This window comes from Dendrobates tinctorius, unplaced genomic scaffold (genome assembly GCF_039654945.1).
Source record: "Dendrobates tinctorius isolate UK_male_01 unplaced genomic scaffold, ASM3965494v1 ptg000054l, whole genome shotgun sequence".
NCBI classification, from domain to species: domain Eukaryota; kingdom Metazoa; phylum Chordata; class Amphibia; order Anura; family Dendrobatidae; genus Dendrobates; species Dendrobates tinctorius.
Window position 1 is genome coordinate 5,142,553 of NW_027361722.1, and position 24,713 is coordinate 5,167,265.

At 45.0% G+C, this 24,713-nt stretch overlaps 1 protein-coding gene across 10 annotated transcripts in view; it reads right to left on the reverse strand.

The window, feature by feature from the left end:
* The window catches only part of ZBTB20 (zinc finger and BTB domain containing 20), a 1,106,032-nt gene that overhangs the window by 364,208 nt on the left and 717,111 nt on the right, over positions 1-24,713 (reverse strand). The window contains exon 1 of one of the 10 annotated variants that reach the window (XM_073577075.1): positions 22,814-23,016. The exons of 8 other annotated variants lie outside the window; for them this stretch is intronic. The gene's annotated coding sequence lies outside the window, so the exon portion shown is untranslated. Of the gene's footprint in view, positions 1-22,416; positions 22,773-22,813; positions 23,017-24,713 lie in introns of those variants that run through there. One more of the 10 variants, XM_073577076.1, reaches the window with a different exon arrangement.

Genomic DNA, 24,713 nt, shown 5'->3' on the forward strand with positions numbered 1-24,713 from the left:
AGAGTGGCATTTATTGGTACCAGTCACACTGGCACAGTCTGCGAGGAAGCAGTGAAGAGTGGCATTTATTGGTGCCAGCCATGTTAGCCCAGTCCACGAGGAAGCAGTGAAAAGCGGCATTTATTGGTACCAGGCACATTGGCACAGTCTGTGAGGAAGCAGTGAAGAGTGGCATTTATTGGTGCCAGCCATGTAGCCCAGTCCGCGAGGAAGCAGTGAAAAGCGGCATTTATTGGTACCAGTCACACTGGCACAGTCTGTGAGGAAGCAGTGAAGAGTGGCATTTATTGGTGCCAGCCATGTAGCCCAGTCCGCGAGGAAGCAGTGAAGAGTGGCATTTATTGGTACCAGTCACATTGGCACAGTCTGTGAGGAGGCAGTGAAGAGCAGCATTTATTAGTGTCAGTCACACTGGCACAGTCTGCGAGGAAGCAGTGAAGAGTGGCATTTATTGGTACCAGCCATGTTAGCCCAGTCCATGAGGAAGCAGTGAAGAGTGGCATTTATTGGTACCAGTCACATTGGCACGGTCTGCGAGGAAGCAGTGAAGAGTGACATTTATTGGTGCCAGCCATGTTAGCCCAGTCCGTGAGGAAGCAGTGAAGAGTGGCATTTATTGGTGCCAGCCATGTTAGCCCAGTCCACGAGGAAGCAGTGAAAAGCGGCATTTATTGGTACCAGGCACATTGGCACAGTCTGTGAAGAAGCAGTGAAGAGTGGCATTTATTGGTGCCAGCCATGTTAGCCCAGTCCATGAGGAAGCAGTGAAGAGTGGCATTTATTGGTACCAGTCACACTGGCACAGTCTGCGAGGAAGCAGTGAAGAGTGGCATTTATTGGTGCCAGCCATGTTAGCCCAGTCCACGAGGAAGCAGTGAAAAGCGGCATTTATTGGTACCAGGCACATTGGCACAGTCTGTGAGGAAGCAGTGAAGAGTGGCATTTATTGGTGCCAGCCATGTAGCCCAGTCCGCGAGGAAGCAGTGAAAAGCGGCATTTATTGGTACCAGTCACACTGGCACAGTCTGTGAGGAAGCAGTGAAGAGTGGCATTTATTGGTGCCAGCCATGTAGCCCAGTCCGCGAGGAAGCAGTGAAGAGTGGCATTTATTGGTACCAGTCACATTGGCACAGTCTGTGAGGAGGCAGTGAAGAGCAGCATTTATTAGTGTCAGTCACACTGGCACAGTCTGCGAGGAAGCAGTGAAGAGTGGCATTTATTGGTACCAGCCATGTTAGCCCAGTCCATGAGGAAGCAGTGAAGAGTGGCATTTATTGGTACCAGTCACATTGGCACGGTCTGCGAGGAAGCAGTGAAGAGTGACATTTATTGGTGCCAGCCATGTTAGCCCAGTCCGTGAGGAAGCAGTGAAGAGTGGCATTTATTGGTGCCAGCCATGTTAGCCCAGTCCATGAGGAAGCAGTGAAGAGTGGCATTTAATGGTACCAGTCACATTGGCACGGTCTGCGAGGAAGCAGTGAAGAGTGACATTTATTGGTGCCAGCCATGTTAGCTTAGTCCGTGAGGAAGCAGTGAAGAGTGGCATTTATTGGTGCCAGCCATGTTAGTCCAGTCAGCGAGGAAGCAGTGAAGAGTGGCATTTATTGGTACCAGTCACATTGGCACAGTCTGTGAGGAGGCAGTGAAGAGCAGCATTTATTAGTGCCAGTGACACTGGCACAGTCTGCGAGGAAGCAGTGAAGAGTGGCATTTATTGGTACCAGCCATGTTAGCCCAGTCCATGAGGAAGCAGTGAAGAGTGGCATTTATTGGTACCAGTCACATTGGCACGGTCTGCGAGGAAGCAGTGAAGAGTGGCATTTATTGGTACCAGTCACATTGGCACGGTCTGCGAGGAAGCAGTGAAGAGTGGCATTTATTGGTGCCAGCCATGTTAGCCCAGTCCGTGAGGAAGCAGTGAAGAGTGGCATTTATTGGTGCCAGCCATGTTAATCCAGTCAGCGAGGAAGCAGTGAAGAGTGGCATTTATTAGTGCCAGTCACACTGGCACAGTCTGCAAGGAAGCAGTGAAGAGTGGCATTTATTGGTGCCTGCCATGTTAGCCCAGTCGGCGAGGAATCAATGAAGAGTGGCATTTATTGGTGCCAGCCATGTTAGCCCAGTCCGCGAGGAAGCAGTGAAAAGCGGCATTTATTGGTACCAGGCACATTGGCACAGTCTGTGAGGAAGCAGTTAAGAACAGCATTTATTGGTACCAGTCACATTGGCACAGTCCACAAGGAGGCAGAAAAGAGCGGCATTTATTGGTGCCAGTCACGTTGGCACACAGCTTTACGAGCTCTTTGTTTATCATATACAATGGTTAACATATAACCAGCACCCACTCCGTACTATACAGCTCATAAATTTGCAAAGAATGGCTGAAAATCACACAATGTCCTGACCCCGCGATGACCGCGCTTTCCGGAAATAACATGGTTAATCGTTACAGTATCTTACAAGATTTGGTGTACATTAAACCTTAACCCTTCTCTCCCTGCTGCACTTTCTCAGAAGCTGTAAAAATAGCGTGTGCGCGGCGCTGCAAGCTGTGAAGACAAGAGCGCTCACTTATTATACTGTGTCGCCGCTTGCAGCCTGCCACGCGCTCCCCTGATTACAGTATTCCCGCTGTTTTGACTCACTTGTAAAATCCTTGCCACTCCGTGGTTAAGAGTGCTGATTGTGGAATCCAAGTGGGCGTGCTTTAGAGTGGATGTGATACTGTCGCTTTAAGAAATCTTAGAAATAGAAAAATACTTCTTATTCTCTGGAACTCATTATTCACTTTGAAAAACTTTACAAGGCATCAGATTAAAGCTCCCCCTTAAAATCCCTGCAGAGAGGAGGAAAGAGCAGCACCGGGTATAGAAAGACCTATGCTGCAGCTTTCTAGTATATGTTTATCTTACTCCAATGCTGTATTCACAGATACACTGTTCAGTACTGCTATAAAAGCTCCTCCATTCTGCTTCATGCTACTAAGTGTCTTATCTAACCTAGAGCTTGGTTCGCAGATACACTGCCCATACTGATGCTTTCTAGTAAGCATTTTATCTCACCCAGAGCTGGTTCATAATGTCTTCCATGCAGTCTCTTTCCAGTAAACATTTTATCTCATCCAGAGATACTGTATATTCACAGATACAGTACATTTCACAGTACTGTTTTATAGTGTATTTCCTGAAGTTGCTTTCCAGTAAGCATTTTATCTCACTCAGAGCTGCATTTACAGCTACACTGCACACTACTGTTCTATAATGTCTTCCATACTGATGCTTTCTAGTGTTTTATCTCACCCAGAGTTAGGGTCACAGTTACGTTTCATAGTACTCTTTTATACTGTCTTCCATGCAGTTGCTTTCCAGTAAACATTTTATCTCACCCAGAGCAGGATTCACAGCTACACCGCCCAGTACTGCCCTATAATGTCTTCCATACTGATGCTTTCTAGAAAGCGCCTTATCTCAGCCAGAGCTGGATTCCCAGCTACATTGTATTATAATATACTACATGCTTTTGAATGTGTGTTCTACAGAGACAGAAGAGCAGGAATCCCTCATGTCTGTGTGTGATGGGTATGGGAAATTTTATAGCAGCTAGTCTCCCCTCAATAGCTCAGAGACTACATGAAATTAGAAATGGGACCTGCAGAGGTAAAAATTAGTGAAAAATGCAGGATACAAGTCACATAAGTGTTATTCCTAAGGTACACACATACAACAGCTTATTCTGAAAAGTCTCCTGAAATGGACAGCATGCTTTAAAGGGATTATCCGACTCTAAAAATTTACTTTCTAAAGCAATCTTTAAAAATCCACTGCCAGTCTCATGTTGCTGGTCTCAGGGACACCGGAGCATCACATTGGGCGACTGAGGCAGCCAACTGCTGTGCTATCCGTGACATGATGTCCAAAATGATATCATCACAATGACCATTAATTGTGTTACGATGACAGTAAGAAGCAGCTGGTTGCTTTGGTGACCACTGAGGTGGGAATTTTGGAGAATGTAAATATGACTTTTTTTAAATAATAAATGTTATTTTTAAGGGGCAAAGACTGACCGTCACCAGGTTTAGCGCGATGGCGGAAAGTCATTAGCTGAAATGGTAAAAAGACCCATTTAAAGGAACTCTGGCACATGGACCCTTTATAATTAGAGCATGTGATCAGGTCAGGGAGGATTATTACACCTGATGAGCCTCACTCACAAACTCTTGTTGGGGGGCGGCACAAGGAAGCATAGACTGCATATAACAGGGGGCTCATGTGATTGCATCTAGACCTCAATTGCAGAAATGCAGGAGAGGGCACTCATGTGAGCTTTGCTGACCCATCTTCAATGTGGACCCCATACATTACATAGCACCCTACTTCACTGCAGCCGACACGGGTCAGGATGATCCTTAATTACTGGATTAATTACACATTCTTCCTATATGTTCAATCGTCTTCCTTAGATGGTGGCAAAATAACTCTGGCCAGACAAAGAGTTGTCAACTTCTGACTAAGAGATTTTGGATATTTCAGTACAATAAATGATAGACCAACCATCAATATTCTCCCCCAACTTACATGCATCATCTACAACTGTCCCCACCGGCTGAACAGCGCGGAGATGCAGGAGCGGCATCTGACCGTATGTCCCTCACAGAATAGAGAACGCAAATAATGACAATGACGTATCAGCATAAAATCGAATACAGTATATATTCGAGTATAAGCCGACCCGAGTATAAGCCGACCCCCCTAATTTTGCCACAAAAAACTGGGAAAACTTGACTTGCGTATAAGCCTAGGGTGGAAAATGCAGCAGCTACTGGTAAATTTCAAAAATGAAAATAGATACCAATAAATGTAAAATGAATTGAGGCATCAGTAAGCTAAATGTTTTTGAATATCCATATTGAATCAGAAGCCCCATATAATGCTCCATACAGTTCACGATGGCCCCATAAGATGCTTCATACAAAATACGCCCCATATAATGCTGCACAAAGGTTAATAATGGCCCCATAAGATGCTCCATAGAATAATATGCCCCATATGCTGCTCCATATAGGTTATGGCTCCATAAGATGCTCCATGAATTATGCCCCATAGATTATGCCCCATATGCTGCCCCATATGCTGCTCCATAAAGGTTATGGCCCCATATGCTGCTGCAAATAAAAAAAAAAGACATACTCACCTCTCATTGCTGGGGGCCAAGTGCCGGTGTCCTGAGCAGGTGGGGACACCGGCGCACTCTGGGGACCAGGTGCTGGTGTCGCCACTGGCTCAGGACCCCGATACCTGTGATATTCACCTGTCCCCGTTCCACCGCCACACGCCGCTCTGTCTTCTGGGTCCTCTGTCAGTGACTGTTTAGGCAGAGGGTGCACACTAACCACGACATTGCGCACTCTGACCTGAACATCACAGCCAGGGGAGATGTGCGGCGGTGGAATGGGGACAGGTGAATATCGCATGGCTCCCCTGTCCTCCCTGTCATACTCACCCCCTCCTGGTGCGCCTCTGCAGCCCCTGCCTCTCCCATGGTCTCTGGCACCGCAGCTCTTCCTTCCTTCAGCAGTCAAGTGGTACCGCTCATTAAAGTCATGAATATGCGCACATTCATGACTTTAATGAGCGGTACCATGTGACCGCTGAACACAGGCGCCGGAGACCTTGGGAGGAGCAGGGGGGCTGCAGAGACCATGCCAGGAGGGGGTAAGTATGATCTGATACCTGCACTTCCCCTCCCCCGCCGACCCCCTGGCATATATTACTCGAGTATAAGCCGAGAGGGGGTTGAAAATCTCGGCTTATACTCGAGTATATACATCATATACATATCAATAAAATAATTAAATTAAAATGTGAAATCTTGTGATTCTCACTCTGTTCACTGAACCCTATAATAGACCAAATGTTCTGTTCTGTAAAGATCACTTCTCAGCAGCCTTCTCATTATCATCACAGACAGGATAGATGGTAACATCTATACTCAGCTGATAACACGTGATTGTACATTCACCATAGGTGATGTCACAGCTCACCTCCTTCCCCTTCTGTAAAATGACTGCTAACACCTCTATATACAGTATATAACACATGATCCACCATTCACAATAGATGATATCACAGCTCACCTCCTCCTCCTTCTGTACAATGACTGATAACACCTCTATATACTGTAGATAACACATGATCCACCATTCACAATAGGTGATGTCACAGCTCACCTCCTCTTCCTGTACAAAGACTGATTACACCTCTATATACAGTAGAAAACACAGGATCCACCATTCACAATAGGTGATGTCACAGCTCACCTCCTCCTCCTCGTGTACAATGACTGATTATACCTCTATATACAGTACATAACACAGGATCCACCATAGGTGATGTCACAGCTTACCTCCTCCTCCTGTACAATGACTGATAACACCTGCACAATGAAAGTGACCTCTGCCGAAGTCCTATAGCATCACACAAAACTCTCATAGAAATCAATGAGTCATCAGATCACAGTTTCCCCTACTTTATTTGGTTGCTGTAAAGCAAATCTCTATATGCTGTAAACAACATGTCCGCCCCCCATAATCCTGTACAGAAAATACACATTTTCAATAAAACACAAAAATTAGAACAAAAGAAAAACATTCAGTGTCACTATCTTGTTTTTGAAAAAACCTCCTAGGAGATACTCTCTCTTGATGGCCGGACCATATTCTAGATCATGCCAGTGGAAATATCTGACCACATGCAAATTTTAATCAAAACACAAGAGACCCAACACCTGACGACTCGGAGTCATGCGGACGTTCTGGAAAACAAGTGTCCGGCCGCAGAGGAGCAAAGTTTCCAAAATATAGTTCAATGGAGCTATTCCTTCCTAGGTATGAAAATCCATGAAGTACGAAGGGGAAAGGGAGCTTGTGCTGGTGGGACACAGCTTTCTGGGCTTGTTATATGTACCCCATTGGTCTAGTTATTTTATACATTCAGTGGTTACCACTGTACTGTATAAAGGGCAACATGGTGGCTCAGTGGTTAGCACTGTTGCTTTTCAGTGCTGGAGTCCTGGATTCAAATCCCACTATAGACGACATCTGCAAAGAGTTTATATCTTCTCCCCATGCTTGTACGAGGTTTCTCCAGGTTGTCAGGTTTCCTCCCACACACCAAAACATACTGATAGGGAATTGGGAGTCAATGAAGCGATAAAGTGTTGTGGAATTAATGGCGCTATATAAGCAAGTAAAATAATAATGATGGAAAAATTTATTTTACACATTATGTGGCCAAATAATTCCAATCTACAGTGCTCAAATAATACTAAGATGCAGTGCTCCAATAATATCACCATAGAGTGCTCCAATAATATCATCATACAGTGCTCAAACAATACCAATATACAGTGCTCAAATAATATCACTGTCCAGTGTTCAGTTAATACCACTATACAGTGCTCAGTATACAGTGCTCAAATAATATCATTATACAGTGTTCAGATAATAAAATTATACGGTGCTCAAATACTACCATTATACAGCGCTTAGATAATACAAACATATAGTGCTCAGATAATACCACCATACAGTGCTCAGATACCGCCATGCTAAAATAATACCACTATAAAGAGCTCAGTATAGAGTTCACAAATAATACCATTATACAGTTTTCAGATAATACCACTATACAGTGCTCAAATAATACCATTGTCCAGTATTGAAATATCAGTATACAGTGCTCAAACAATACATACCACTATACAGTGCTCAAATAATATCACCACACAGTGCTCAGGTAATACTACTACATAGGGTCAGATAAATTCCACTTCACAGTGCTCAACATACATTGCTCAAATAATACCACTATACAGTTTTCAGATAATAAAACTATGCAGTGCTCAAATAATACCACTATAGAGTGCTCAGGTAATACCACTATACAGTGCTCACATAATACCATTATACAGTGCTCAAATAATACTACTATACAGTGCTCAGATAATACCACTATACAATGTTCAAATACGACCATACAGTGCTCAAATAATAGCACTATACAGTGCTCAGACAGTACTACCATGCAGTGCACAAATAATAGCACTATACGGTGCTTAAATAATACCACTATACAGCGCTCAAACAATACCACCACACACAATGCTCAAATAATATCACAATACAGTGCTCAAAAATAATACCATTATACAGTATTCAGATAATAACACTATACAGTGCTAAATATCACCATACAGTGCTAAAATACCACTATACGGTGCTCAGAAAATACACTATACAATGCTCAAATAATACCACAATACAGTGCTCAAAAATAAAACAATTATACACAGTGCTCAGATAATACCACTATACAATGCTCAAACAATACCACCATACAGTGGTACCCATAAATTAGTAACGTGCAGTGGTACACCATAAATTACTAACGACTACTTACAGCCAAAGCGAACTGACAATACTCTATACTCCTCCTTCTAGACCTGTCCTCTGCCTTCGACACAGTTGACCACTGCCTCCTACTACAGATCCTCTCTTCCTTTGGCATCAAAGACCTTGCCCTATCCTGGATCTCCTCATATCTCTCCAACCGCACATTCAGAGTCTCCCACTTCCACACTGCCTCCTCATCACACTCTCTCTCTGATGGAGTCCCCCAGGCTCTGTTCTAGGACCCATACTCTTCTCAATCTATACACTTGGCCTGGGGCAACTCATGAAGTCCCACGGATTCAGTACCATCTTTATGCCGATGACGCTCAGATCTACCTCTCTGGCCCAGACGTCACCTCTCTGCTGTCCAGAATCCCGGAGTGTCTATCAGCCATATCCTCCTTCACCTGCTTCCTCAAACTGAATGTGGACAAATCAGAACTGATCATCTTTCCCCCATTTCACAGATCCTCCTTACCTGACCTATCTATAACAATTGACAACATCATGCTTTCCCCCGTACCGGAGGTCCGCTGCCTCAGAGTAACTCTTGACTCTGTCCTGTCCTTCAAACCACACATCCAAGCTCTCTCCACCTCCTGCCGCCTCCAGCTCAAAAATATTTCCAGAATCCGTCCCTTCCTCAACCCTCACTCTACTAAAATGCTTGTGCATGCCCTAATCATCTCCCGTCTCGACTACTGCTACATCCTTTTCTGTGGCCTCCCTGCTAACACCCTCGCACCTCTCCAGTCCATCCTTAACTCTGCTGCCCGACTAATTCATCTCTCTCCTTGCTACTCCTCCGCTTCTCCCCACTGCAAATCTTTTCACTGGCTTCCATTCCCTCAGCGTATCCAGTTCAAATTACTAATACTGACTACAAGGCCATCTGTAACCCGTCTCCTCCATATGTCTCTGAATTAATCTCCCGATATCTTCCCTCACGTAATCTCCGATCCTCCCAAGACCTCCTTCTCTCTTCCACACTTATTCGCTCCTCACCCAACCGCCTCCAAGACTTCTCCCGAATAGCCCCCATCCTCTGGAATTCTTTGCCCCAACACGTCCGGCTATCAACCACACTCGGATCCTTCAGACGGAACCTGAAAACCCATCTCTTCAGGAAAGCCTACAGCCTGCAATGACCCCGCTGTCTCCTTCTCTCTCACCACTACAGGAGATTTCACCTCAACCAACACCAGAACTGCTGCAACTCACCAACCTACTGTCTCCTTCCCCACCATCCTGTAGCATGTAAGCCCGAAAGGGCAGGGTCCTCTCTCCCCTCTATATCAGTCTGTGATTGTTAGTTTGTTTACTGTAAGCGATATCTGTAATTTGTATGTAACCCCCCTTCTCATGTACAGCACCATGGAATCAATGGCGCTATATAAATATTAATAATAATAATACAGTGCTCAAATAACATCACCACACAGTGCTCAGGTAATAATACTATATAGGGTCAGATACAGTAATTCCACTATACAGTGCTCATGGAATATTATTATACAGTGCTCAAATAATACCACCATACAGTGCTCAAATAATACCACCATACAGTGCTCAAATAATACCACCATACAGTGCTGAAATAATACCATCACACAGTCCTTAAAAATACCACTATACAGAGCTCAGATAATACCACTATACAGTGCTCACATAATACCACTATAAAGTTTTCAAATACCACTATACAGTACTCAGTAATACCACTATACAGTGCTCAAATAATATCACTACTCAGTGCTCAACTACCACCATACAGTGCTCAAATAATACTCTCATACAGTGCTCAAATAATACCACTGTACAGTGCTCAAAACCACTATACAGTGCTCACATAATACCACTATACAGTGCTCAAATAACATCACCATACAGTGCTCCAATACCACCACACAGTGCTCAAATAATACCACCACACAGTGCTCAAACAATACCTATATACAGTGCTCACATAATACCACTATACAGTTTTCAAATACCACTATACAGTGCTCAGTAATACTATACAGTGCTCAGATAATACCACTACTCAGTGCCCAAATACCACCATACAGTGCTCAAATAATACTGTCATACAGTGCTCAATACCACTATACAGTGCTCACAAAATACCACTATACAGTGCTCAGATAACATCACCATACAGTGCTCAAATAATACCACCATACAGTGCTCAAATAATACCACTATAAAGTGCACAGATAGTACCACTATACAGTTCTCAAATAGTACCACTATACAGTTCTCAAATAATACCACTATACAGTCCTCAAACAATACCACCATACATTGCTCAAACAATACCAACATACAGTGCTCAAACAATACCATTATACAGTGCTGAAATACCACTATACAGTGCTCAAATAATGCCACTAGACAGTACTTAAATGCTACCATACAGTGCTCAAACAATACCACTATACAGTGCTCAAATAATACCACTGTAAAGTGCACAGATAGTACCACTATACAATCCACAAATAATACCAGTATACAGTGCTCAAATGATACCACCATACATTGCTCAAACAATACCACCATGCAGTGCCCAAACAATACCATTATACAGTGCTCAACAATACCATTATACAGTGCTCAAACAATACCACTATATAATGCTCAAACAATACCACTATATAGTCCTCAAATAATACCACTATACAGTCCTCAAATCTACTATACAGTGCACAGATAATACCAGTATACAGTGCACAGATAATACCACTATACAATGCAGAGATAATACCACTACACAGTGCACAGATAATACCACTATACCAGTGATTAACGATAGTCCACATGGGTTTGTAACTAATAAGTCATGTCAGACTAACTTAATTTCCTTCTATGACAGAATCACTGACTGGGTGGATCAGGGAAATGTTGTAGATATAGTATATCTTGACTTCAGCAAAGCATTTGACAAAGTATCTCACACCATTCTTAGTGAAAAAATGACTAAGTATGGAATGGACAAGGCAACTGTTAGTGGATTCATAACTAGCTTAGTGATCGTACCCAAAGAGTGGTAGTAAATGGCTGCACATCCAGTTGGAAGAATGTCTCAAGTGGGGTACCACAGGGCTCTGTCCTGGGCCCTGTTTTGTTCAACATCTTTATCAATGATTTAGATGACGGAATTGAGGGTACCCTGATTAAATTTGCTGATGACACAAAGCTAGGAGGGATAGCTAATACTAGAGAAGAGAGAGAGAGGATTCAAAAAGAGATAAATAAACTGGAGCAGTGGGCAGCAACTAACGGAATGGTTTTTAACAAGGAAAAATGAAAAGTATTACATCTGGGCAATAAAAATGAAAAAAGCATATACAGAATGGGAGTATTAGGGCTAAGCAACAGCACATGTGAAAAAAAGACTTGGCTATACTATTAGATCATAAAGTAAACATGAGTCAAGTGTGATGCAGCAGCAAAAAAGGCAAATACAATTCTAGGATGTATTAACAGAAGCATACAGTCTAGATCATGTGAAGTCATTATTGCCCTCTACTCCTCTTTGGTCAGACCTCATCTGGAATACTGTGTCTAGTTTTAGGTGCCACATTTTAAAAAAGACATCTACAAACTGGAGCAAGTTCAGAAAAGAGCGACCAGAATGGTGACCGAACTCCAATGTCCTATGAGGAACAGTTACAGGATTTGGGAATGTTTAGCTTGCAAAAAAGAAGACTGAGAGGAGACTTAATAGCTGGAGAGGACAGACCGATGCAGAGGGGAGAGGACAGACCGGTGCAGAGGGGAGAGGACAGAACGGTGCAGAGGGGAGAGGACAGACCGGTGCAGAGGGGAGAGGACAGACCGGTGCAGAGGGGAGAGGACAGACCGGTGCAGAGGGGAGAGGACAGACCGATGCAGAGGGGAGAGGACAGACCGGTGAAGAGGGGAGAGGACAGACCGGTGAAGAGGGAAGAGGAGAGGAGACACCGGGGCAAAGGGGAGAGGACAGGCTGGTGCAGACGGGAGAGGATAGGCCGGTGCAGTGGACAGACTGGGGCAGAGGAGAGAGGAGAGACCAGGGCAGAGGAGAGAGGACAGGCTGGTGCAGACGGGAGAGGACAGACCGAGGCAGAGGGGAGAGAACAGACCGGGGCAGAGGAGAGAGGACAGACCGGGGCAGAGGGGAGAGGACAGACCGGGGCAGAGGGGAGAGGACAGACCGGGGCAGAGGGGAGAGGACAGACCGGGGCAGAGGGGAGAGGACAGACCGGGGCAGGGGGAGAGGACAGACCGGGGCAGAGGGGAGAGGACAGACCGGGGCAGAGGGGAGAGGACAGACCGGGGCAGAGGGGAGAGGACAGACCGGGGCAGAGGGGAGAGGACAGACCGGGGCAGAGGGGAGAGGACAGACCGGGGCAGAGGGGAGAGGACAGACCGGGGCAGAGGGGAGAGGACAGACCGGGGCAGAGGGGAGAGGACAGACCGGGGCAGAGGGGAGAGGACAGACCGAGGCAGAGGGGAGAGGACAGACCGGGGCAGAGGGGAGAGGACAGACCGGGGCAGTGGGGAGAGGACAGACCGGGGCAGAGGGGAGAGGACAGACCGGGGCAGAGGGGAGAGGACAGACCAGTGCAGAGTGGAGATGAAAGACCGGGCAGAGGACAGATCATAGAATCATAGAATCGTAGAGTTGGAAGGGACCTCCTGGGCCATCTGGTCCAACCCCCTGCTCAAAGCATGATTCGCTAAATCATCCCAGTCAGATGTCTGTCCAGCCTCTGTTTGAAGACTTCCATTGAAGGAGAACTCACCACTTCTCGTGGCAGCCTGTTCCACTCATTGATCACTCTAACTGTCAAAAAGTTTTTTCTAATATCTAATCTGTGTCTCCTCCCATTCAGTTTCATCCCATTGCTTCTAGTCTTTCCTTGTGCAAATGAGAATAAAGTTTATCCTTCTACAATGTGACAGCCCTTTAGATATTTGTAGACAGCTATTAAGTCTCCTCTCAGTCTTCTCTTTTGCAAACTAAACATTCCCAAATCCTGCAACCTTTCCTCATAAGACAGGGTTTGCAGACCGGTCACCATTCTGGTCGCTCTTTTCTGAACTTGCTCCAGTTTGTTGATGTCTTTTTTAAAATGTGGTGCCCAAAGCTGGACACAATATTCCAGGTGAGGTCTGACCAAAGAGGAGTAGAGGGAAATAATGACTTCACGTGATCTAGACTGTATGCTTCTGTTAATACATCCTAGAATTGCATTTGCCTTTTTTGCTGCTGCATCACACTGTTGACTCATATTCAGTCTGTGATCTATTAGTATACCCAAGTCTTTTTCACATGTGCTGTCACTTAGCCCTATTCTTCCCATTCTATATATGCTTTTTTCATTTTTATTGCCCAGATGTAGTACTTTGCATTTCTCCCTGTTAAAAACCATTCTGTTAGTTGCTGCCCACTTCTCCAGTTTATTTAAATCTTTTTGAATCCTCTCTCTCTCTTCTCTAGTATTAGCTATCCCTCCTAGCTTTGTGTCATCAGCAAATTTAATCAGTTTACCCTCAATTCCTTCATCTAAATCGTTGATAAAGATGTTGAACAATACAGGACCCAGGACAGAGCCCTGTGGTACCCCACTTGAGACATTCTTCCAACTGGATGTGCAGCCATTTACGACCACTCTTTGGGTCCGATCACTAAGCCAGTTATGAATCCACCTAACAGTTGCCTTGTCCATTCCATACTTAGTCATTTTTTCAATAAGGATTGTATGAGAGACTTTGTCAAATGCTTTGCTGAAGTCAAGATATACTATATCTACAGCATTTCCTTGATCCACCCAATCAGTGATACCGTCATAGAAGGAAATTAAGTTAGTCTGACATGACTTATTAGTTACAAACCCATGCTGACTCTGTTTGATCACTTCATTCTTATCCAGGTATTGACATACATGTTGTTTAATAATTTGTTCAAAGATCTTTCCTGGTATAGAAGTCAGACTCACCGGCCTATAGTTGCCTGGGTCCACCTTCTTCCCCTTTTTGAAGATAGGAACAACATTTGCTCTTCTCCAGTCTTCTGGCACTTCTCCTGTTCTCCATGAATTTTCAAAGATTATGGAGAGGGGTTCAAAAATTTCTTCTGCTATCTCCTTCAGTACTCTTGGGTGTAATTCATCTGGACCTGGAGACTTGAATTCATTTAGGTTAGCTAAGTGTTTCCTCACTATCTTTCTGTTTATAGATATCCTGGATTCTTCTATTCCCTTAATAGGACAGTGAATAACAGTTGATGTTACATTTCCTTTCTGAGAGAAAACAGATGCAAAATAGGAATTTAAAAGTTCAGCCTTCTCAACATCCTGTCTTACCATTTCATCATTTTCATCCTGTAAAAATCCTATAGCCTCTTTGACTTTTCTTTTACTTTTGACATATCCCCAAAATCCTTTATTATTGCTTTTGACATCTCTTGCAAGCTTCAATTCATTTTCAGCTTTAGATAATCTGATTTGTGCCCTGCAGGTTCTGCAGACAGCATTATATTCTTCTTTAGATATGCCTCCCTCTTTCCATTTTATAAACATTTTTTTCTTCCTTTTTAGCATGTGCTTAAGTTCTGTGTTCATCCATCCTGGTTTCCTTAAATGCTTCCTATTCTTCCCTCTTTTCGGAATTGTTAACAATTGTGCTTTGAGAATTTCATTTTTCAAGATTTCCCATCCTTCCTGGACATTTTTGTCTTTAAGGATATCCAGCCATTGGATCCCTCCAATTATCTTTCTGAATCCCTTAAAATTTGCCTTTCTGAAATCTAACCTTGACGTCTGAGTCTTCACAGGTCTTCCGCCTCTAGTTATCCAAAATTCTAAAATAGCATGGTCGCTACCTCCTAGGGTTCCAGCCACTTTTACCTCCTCAACCATTTCCTCCCTGTTTATAAGGATTAGATCCAAGGTAGCAGTTCCCCTTGTTTTCTCCCCTACCTTTTGGAAGATAAAGTTGTCAGCAAGAGAGGATAAGAATTTCCTTGACCTGTTAGTTTTGCCTGAGAGAGATTCCCAACAAATGTCTGGATAGTTGAAATCTCCCATGACAACTATGTCATATTTTTTGGAGAACTTGGCCATTTGATGCATAAAGAGTTCATCCATATCTTCAGCTTGCACAGGCGGCCTGTAGTAAATGCCTACAATGGTGTCCTTTCCATTGTTCTGTCCTTGTATTCTTACCCAAACAGTTTCCACAGAACTCCCAGTCTCTGAAGCTTCAATCTCTGTGCAGATATACGCGTTTCTAACATACAATGCGACACCCCCTCCTCGATCGGGGCAGAGGAGAGGACAGACCGGGGCAGAGGGGAGAGGACAGACCGGGGCAGAGGGGAGAGGACAGACTAGTGCAGAGGGGAGATGACAGACCGGGCAGAGGACAGATCGGGGTAGAGGAGAGAGGACAGACCGGGGCAGAGGGGAGAGGACAAGTCGGGGCAAAGGGGAGAGGACAAATCGGGGCAAAGGGGAGAGGACAAATCGGGGCAAAGGGGAGAGGACAAATCGGGGCAGAGGGGAGAGGACAAATCGGGGCAGAGGGGAGAGGACAGACCAGGGCAGAGGGGAGCGGACAAATCGGGGCAGAGGGGAGAGGACAGACTGGGGCAGATGGCAGAGGACAGACTGGGGCAGATGGCAGAGGACAGACTGGGGCAGATGGCAGAGGACAGACTGGGGCAGATGGCAGAGGACAGACTGGGGCAGATGGCAGAGGACAGACTGGGGCAGAGGGGAGAGGACAGACCGATGCAGAGGGGAGAGGACTGACTGGTGCAGAGGGGAGAGGACTGAGCCATCAGGGCCTTACAATCTGCTATGACTATATAATACAACTTGTAGTGGTAATCACTTCACAAGGGAGGGATGGTTCAGAAACATGTCCTAAATGTTTAAGAGGAACAAGTCCCTAATATATCCCATAATATCTGCAACGTATAGAGAACACCGATAGACAAGGAGGGTCACATCTTGATTATACACATAACACATGTTGGTTATACCAAAGGAGGAGCAGAACCAGAGCTCAATATCGCAAATGTCTGCAGAGCATCGTAACCCACGAGAAGTGAAGTGATCTGCAACTAGCACCTTGTAGTGCACATCCGCACAGGAGGAGACAAAAGTCAAAGTGCAACGAGCACCACTGCCGAGCTCACCCATTACTGGCCGGTACAAGGAAGTTGTGTGGGGCAGCGCCGGGAAGTGGAGACTAGGCATGTTCTTCTGTCCAGTTTATGATCACACTAATTTTAGGAGTTAGATCTGGGTTGTCATGAGTTTAGTGATCTGATTGGTATTGTAATGAGTTTAGTGATCTGATTGGTATTGTAATGAGTTTAGTGATCTGATTGGGATCAGAATGAGCTTAGTGATCTGATTGGGATCAAAATTAGTTTAGTGATATGATTGGGATCGGAATGGGTTTAGTGTGCTGATTGGAGGTCGGCATGACTTTAATGATCTGATTGGTGGTCGGAATGAGTTTAGTGATCCGATTGGGGGGTCTGAGTGAGTTTAGTGATCTGACTGTGGGTCGGCATGAGTTTAGTGATCTGATTTGGGGGTCTGAATGAGTTTAGTAATCATTTTGTGGGTCTGAATGAGTTTAATGCCCAGTCTGGTCCCTGAGTTCATTTTAGCTTAGATTTTCCCTGGTATCTAAATCAGTGTTGTGGTCTTCTGCGGGGTTAAGAGTGGAATGTTATATAGAGCATACACCTGTTTACCTATGAACATGTGGAGTGCACACAGGTGATGAGCTAGTCACACAGCCAGTGCCCCCTGTGGACATTACTGTTATTACAGCGCAGTACCAATACTCAATCACTAGTAGAAATAGGGATGCAGTGGAAAACATGGACTAGAAAAAGATGTCTTAGTCAGTCCTATGCAAAACAACACCAATGTCGTAGGCAGTTCTATGTAAACTCTGCAATGAATGAAAAGATCCATCCTGCCCAAAGAGTCCTTGCTGCAGCTAGGATTCCGAGTTCATCTTTACTTTCACATTTCAGGTCTTGCATTATTATTATTTTATCCATATTTCAGAAACGTGCAGTAACCGGTCTGTGGCCTCCCAGCAGCGCCCATCAAACTTTCTGCAATTAGACGGTTATTCTGTGCCCCTATAAGTTAATGATTTATTTTATAGAGATAAGGTATTTTTTATTTAGATCCTTTCCTATTTGATTTGGCAGCAGTGCAGTCGTCGGGCAAAGGTCTGCAGGGATGCACATGCATGGTATGTACACAGCCCTCTGGGCGTCAACCGGCTGAGATTACACTATGGGGAAGTGGGGATCGAGGTGGCACACAACTCCCTGAACAATGGCATGGTCTTCCCAATATCTTCTGAATATTCTCCTAGAACACAAGTTAGACACAAGTGATGTAATTCATACAGGTGGTTGGGGACAGACACAAGTGATGTTCTCACTCAGGTGGTTCTGGTTGGACACAAGAGATGCAGCTCACCCAGGTGGCTGAGGCCAAGCACAAGGGATGCGGCTCACCCAGGTAGTTGGGTCAGACATAAGTGATGTGCTCACCCAGGTGGTTGGTCCAGACACAAGTGATGTGGTTCACCCAGGTAGGTGGGCCAGACACAAGTGATGTGCTCAACCAGGTTGTTGGGATGGGCACAAGTGATATGCTCACTCAGGTGGTTAGCCAGGCACAAGTGATGGGCTCACCCAGGTGGTTGGGCCAGACACAAATGATGTGATTCACCCAGTTGGCTGGGCCAGACAAAAGTGATGTTCTCAGTCAGTTGGTTGGGCCAGACACAAGTGATGTGACTCACCCAGGTGGTTGGGCCAGACACAAGTCATGTGGCTCACCCAGGTGGTTGGGGCTAGACACAAGTGATATTCTCACCCAGGTGGTTGAGCCTGACACAAGTGATTTGGCTCACCCAGGTGGTTGGGCCAGACACAAGTGATATTCTCAGTCAGGTGGTGGGCTTGACACAAGTGATTTGGCTCACCCAGGTGGCTGGGCTAGACACAAGTGATGTTCTCAGGTGGTTGGGGCTAGACACAAGTGATGTTCTCACCCGGGTGGTTGGGCCAGACACAAGTGATGTGCTCACCCAGGTGGTTGGAGCCAGACACAAGTGATGTGGCTCATCCAGGTGGTTGGGGCCAGACACAAGTGATGTGGTTCACCCAGGTGGTTGAGGTCGGACACAAGCGATGTGCTCACCCAGGTGGTTAGGCCAGACACAAGTGATGTGCTCACCCAGGTGGTTGGGCCAGACACAAGTGATGTGCTCACCCAGGTGGTTGGGCCAGACACAAGTGATGTGCTCACCTAGGTGGTTGGGCCAGATACAAGTGATGTGGCTCACCCAGGGGGTTGGGGCCAGACACAAGTGATGTGCTCACCAAGGTGGTTGGGCCAGACACAAGTGATGTGGCTCACCCAGGTGGTTGGGGCCAGACACAAGTGATGTGCTCACCCAGGTGGCTGGGCCAGACACAAGTGATGTGGCTCACCCAGGTGGTTGGGCAGACACAAATGATGTGGCTCACCCAGGTGGTTGGGCCAGACACAAGTGATGTGCTCAACCAGATGGTTGGGCCAGACACAAGTGATGTGCTCAACCAGATGGTTGGGCCAGACACAAGTGATGTGGCTCACCCAGGTGGTTGGGGCAGACACAAGTGATGTGCTCAACCAGATGGTTGGGGCAGACACAAGTGATGTGGCTCACCCAGGTGGTTGGGGCAGACACAAGTGATGTGCTCACCCAGGTGGTTGGGGCCAGACACAAGTGATGCGCTCACCCAGGAGGTTGGGTCAGACACAATTGATGTGATTCAGCCAGGTGGTTGGGGACAGACACAAGTGATGCGCTCACCCAGGTGGTTGGGTCAGACAGAAGTGATGTGACTCAGCCAGGTGGTTAGGGCCAAGCACAAGTGATGTGCTCACCCAGGTGTTTGGGGCCGGACACAAGTGATGTGCTCACCCAGGTCGTTGGGGCCAGACACAAGTGATGCGCTCACCCAGGAGGTTGGGTCAGACACAATTGATGTGATTCAGCCAGGTGGTTGGGGACAGACACAAGTGATGCGCTCACCCAGGTGGTTAGGGCCAAGCACAAGTGATGTGCTCACCCAGGTGTTTGGGGCCGGACACAAGTGATGTGCTCACCCAGGAGGTGGGGCACAGTTGTTCCTTTTGGCATTGATTACACTAATCAGACATAACTGGAAGATCCATAGCCCAGCACCTCTCTGCCAAAAATTTCACATCAGTATATAAAATCCAATCATGCTGCATATCCACATCCTAATATTCTTTATTTCTATAGTGCCAATATATTCCGCAGCACTTTATAGTCCAACAGAGACATGTAAAGACAATATCTGAAAGATAGCAAGAAGAATGAGGGCCTTGCTAGCAAGCTACAATCTGTGATGTAATAGGGGAGACAAGAAAGGTAAATAGTAAAAATGCTTGTCATGTATATCATGCTGTGTACAATATAATTATACCATGTTGTGTAGGATCGTAGATGAAAACCTTTTATTGAAAAGAAAAACCTCCAATCTCCATCTGTTTTGCCACAACCCACAGCAAGTCTGCCAAAAGCATGTGGGAATTGGTGTTATAGTCCAATGAAACCAAGGTGGAACTTTTTGGCCATAAATCCAAAAGGTGCAAAGCCAATATTAAGCATCACCAAATGAACACAAAACCCACACTGAGACATGGTGTAGGAAGCATTATGCTTTGGAGCTTTCTTTTGGCAGCTGGAATTGGGACTTTAGCCCAAGTAGAAGAAATTATGAACAGTCCCATGCCAATTCAATGCAATTTTGCATCCAAACCTTCAGACCTCTCATGATGAAGAATTTCACCTTACAGCATGACAACAACCCTAGGCGACCTCCAAATTACCAAAAGAATGGCTTCTATAGAAGATGAAAGTTCATCCTGAATTCAAGTGAAAATCTGTGGTGACCTGAAGAGGGGCGCAGTACACAGGAGATGCCCTCGCAATCTGACAGATGGGAAGCTACTGCAAGAAGGAGCAGGCAAAGATCGCCCATAGGTACCAAAGTGATGTTACCATGCCATATAGGAACCTATATAATAACATGCCGTATAAGATCTTATACAGTATGATACCATGCAATATAGAATCCTACTGTAAAGGGTCCTATATAATTATACCATGCCGTATAGGATCCTGTATGATTATACCATGCCGTATAAAGATCCTATATAATATCATGCTGTATAGGATCTTAAATGATAATACCATGTCAATATAATACCATACTGTTTAGGATCCTATATAATAATACCATGCCCTATAGGATCCTATTTGATAATACCATGCCGTAAAGGATGCTATATAATACCATGCTGTAAAGGATCCTATATCATAGTACCATGCTGTATAAAGATCCTATGTAATCCCATACTATATAGGATCTTATATACAGTAACGCTACCATATAATACCATATTGTTTAGGATCCTGTATAATACCATGCCGTATAGGATCCTATATGATAATACCATGCCAAGTAGGATCCTATATGATAATACCATGCCGTATAGGATACTATACAATAATACCATGCCGTATAAAGATCCTATATAATACCTTGCTAAATAGGATCTTATATGATAATACCATGCTCTATAGGAACCTATACTATACCATGCGGTATACGATCCTATATGATAATACCATGCAGTATGGGATCCTATATGATCATATCATGCCGTATAGCATCCTATATGATAGTACCATGCCATACTGGTTCCTATATAATAACATGCTGTATAGGATCCTATATGATAATGCCATGCCGTATAGTATCCTATATGATAGTACCATGCTATATAGGATCCTATGATTATACACTGCCGTATAGGATCCTATATGATAATACCATGACGTATAGGATGCTATATGATTATACAATGCTGTATAGGACCCTATATGATTATACCATGCCGTATAGGATCATATATGATTATACCATGCCGTATAAGATCCTATATGATAATACCATGTCTTATAGAATCCTATTTGATGAAACCATGCAGTATAGGATCCTATATGATAAAACCATACAGGATCCTATATGATAATATCATGATGTATAAGATCCTATATGATAATACCATGCTGCATAAGATCCTGTATGATAATACTATGGCGCATAGGATCCTATATAATACCATACTGCTTAGGATCTTATACAATAATACCTTGCCGTATAGGATCCAATATGATAAAACCATGCCGTATAGGATTCTATATGATAATACCATGCCATATAGGATCCTATATGATAATATCATGCCGTATAGGATCCTATATGATAATACCATGCTGCATGAGATCCTATATGATAATACCATGCCATATAGGATCCTATATGATAATATCATGCCGTATAGGATCCTATATGATAATACCATGCTGCATGAAATCCTATATGATAATACCATGCCGTATAGGATCCTATATGATAATACAATGCAGTATAGGATCCTATAGGATAGTACCATCCCATATAATATCCTACATTGTTATACGGTGAAGAACTCATCTTTGCCCCTCAGTACTGAGCACTTATAGCGCTGCTGTGCTCCTACCCAGTTACGGCCATACGGGCCTGGTGGTAATTTCCGCCTCTGCGGGTATACTTGAGTAATGTATGGACAGATGGGCACTATGGAGGGCAGGCTATGGAGCAGGTACAAAGGTGACTATCCATGTGGTATTACCATCCCCTGACTACACCGCTCCTCATCCACTCAGTCATTTCACAACTTCATCATCACTTGTGACCGATCAAGTTGAGCATCTTCCAAGTAGTAACCGGCAACAGTGGAGAAAGGGGCACAGACATGACAGGGAAGCAGAATGGCGGCACCATGTGCGATGCACGAGCCACGTACCTATGACTGACTACTCCTAGGTCGCCCATGTCCACTGATGGGAGTCGTGCTCCTCTATCGGAATAGTAACTCCAAATATCTGAAACATCCCAGGAATGAAGTGGTTGCTGATTTGGCACAGCTGGTTGCTTCCTGCTGTTTCTCTGGCTGGCACCGGTGTACAATGGACAGTATTGTTGTGCAACGAGGAAAAAAAAGCCCCCCCCCTCTCTTTATTTCCCGGTGCCCACAAGAGGGAGGTTGAGTCACGGACAAGTAAAACGAAAGAAGTGACTAAAGTAAGAAAAGTGAGCGGCACCCGGCAGCCTGGGCACACAGCTCCACATAACCTCGCCCGCCGGGTGTTGGCCTCCATACAACTAAAAAAAAATACTAAAAAATTGGCAGCTGGACGTACCTGATGTGGAAGCGGCCTCGCTCCGAACTCTGGACTCACCAAGATTTCCATAAACTCGGCCACTCCCAGTTTATAATACATTATGCATTAATTCCAACATTGGATTCTGCTGCCAGTAGGGGACATTATCGGCAGCAGGTTGTCAGCCAGCCGCAGCTCTGCCAGCATGTGTGCTGCGCCCCACCCCCTCCATGTGGGCACGAGGCTACAACGTACAGAGAGATCTCTGCCCGTCAGTCACATGACCAGAGGATGACGGGCAGCTGTAGGGGGCGCTATAGGAGAATGGATATGGCTGCCTCTCATCTGGAATAAAAAAAGGATCTTATTGGAGCTGCAGATGTACTGGCACATAAGAAGACCCCAGTACTATGGGTGGCCACGGATGAAGGTTTTGCATTGGGGTCTCACATTACTACTATTGCAATTAAAGGGAGTGTGTCACCAGGTTTTTGCTCCTTCATAAGATATAGGGGCAGAGACCCTGATTCCAGTAGTGCATCACTTACTGGGCTACTTGCCACAGTTTTGATAAAATTCCTGTGTTGCAGATGTATCAGTGCTCGGAATCCTGAGATCTGGATAGCCCCGCCCACACCACTGATTGGCAGCTTTCAGTGTGCATTGTGAATAGACAGAAAGTGGCCAATCAGTGGGGGAGGCGGGGTTGGACTACCTGGCAGCAGAATTGCTTGTCCTCTAGTGATAATCTCTTGTGACTTTATCAAAGCCACAGCAAGTAGCCCAATAAGTGACACATTACTGGAATCAGAGTATCTGTCTGTGCACCATGGTGCTCTCAGATTGGGTGGCAAAAATCTGATGATTGATTTCCTTTAAAGGGGTTGTCCAAGATAAAAAAAAAGGGTCCTTTGTGCTGCCATTAAATAAAAAACCCACATCAACAGTACCCCTGCCACCCCACTGTCCTACTTCTAGTGCCCCCCACCAATCACCTGGCTTCCTCTTCCAGCAGAGGACGTCAGATGACCCCTTAACGGTCACTTTTTGGCTGTCAGTCTCCTTGGTCGTTCTTAAGGCTATGATGGTACGTGATCGCTGCAGACATTTAGCAGCTGCCAATTGGCTGAATCGCTCTCCTGATTCTCCCACCAGAATAAGAAGCCATGAGACAGGTGGAGGACACCGATAGCAGTGTGGAGGACCGGCGGGGGATTCAGTAAGCATGTTTGCTTTCTTATTTCAGCAATGTCATGGGTCCGTTTTTTAAATATTTTTTGCAAGTGATCAACCCCTTTAAGCAGTCATAGTGGTGATAATCGGTACAAGCCCCTTTTGTTACCAGTTTGGATAAATTACACTGCAGTCTGCTGCACGCAATTTACCAACTGTTTGGGGAAACTTAGGAGGCGCTCCACCTTGTTTCTGTGTTCTGGATAATTCCATTGCGGCTTGCTTGCTGCTGACGGATCTCTTATTCTATGTGTCATTATTTGCCCCCTCTGATCATGGCGGGGGTCATTACCCCTTTAATAACCCTCATCCCTCTGCACGGACGATCTCTCGATAGCATAAGAATTGAGCGCTCTGATCACTAATGATTTTTATTTTTGCTCTTTCTGGTTTAGAAAAAGTAAGAAAAAATGTCTAAATTATGTTACAGAGGCAACAGGAACATTGTTTGTAGGTGTAACATAAATATATAAGATTGAACACTTCTTCTGTCCATTCAGAGGTTTAGGTTGTTGCTCCTGATGTCACAGGTGTGTCAGAGGCTGCAGTCGGCCTGCATCTGGCTGCAGAAGGTCTCTGTTTGGCTTTGCAGACACCTTCTTAACCCTTCTGACTCTTGGACCCAGTGGCAACCTTTCTCTGGCTCTAATTGACACACCTGGACCTGGGTGTTTATAGACTCCCAGCCTGCTGCTGAGAGTCGCCG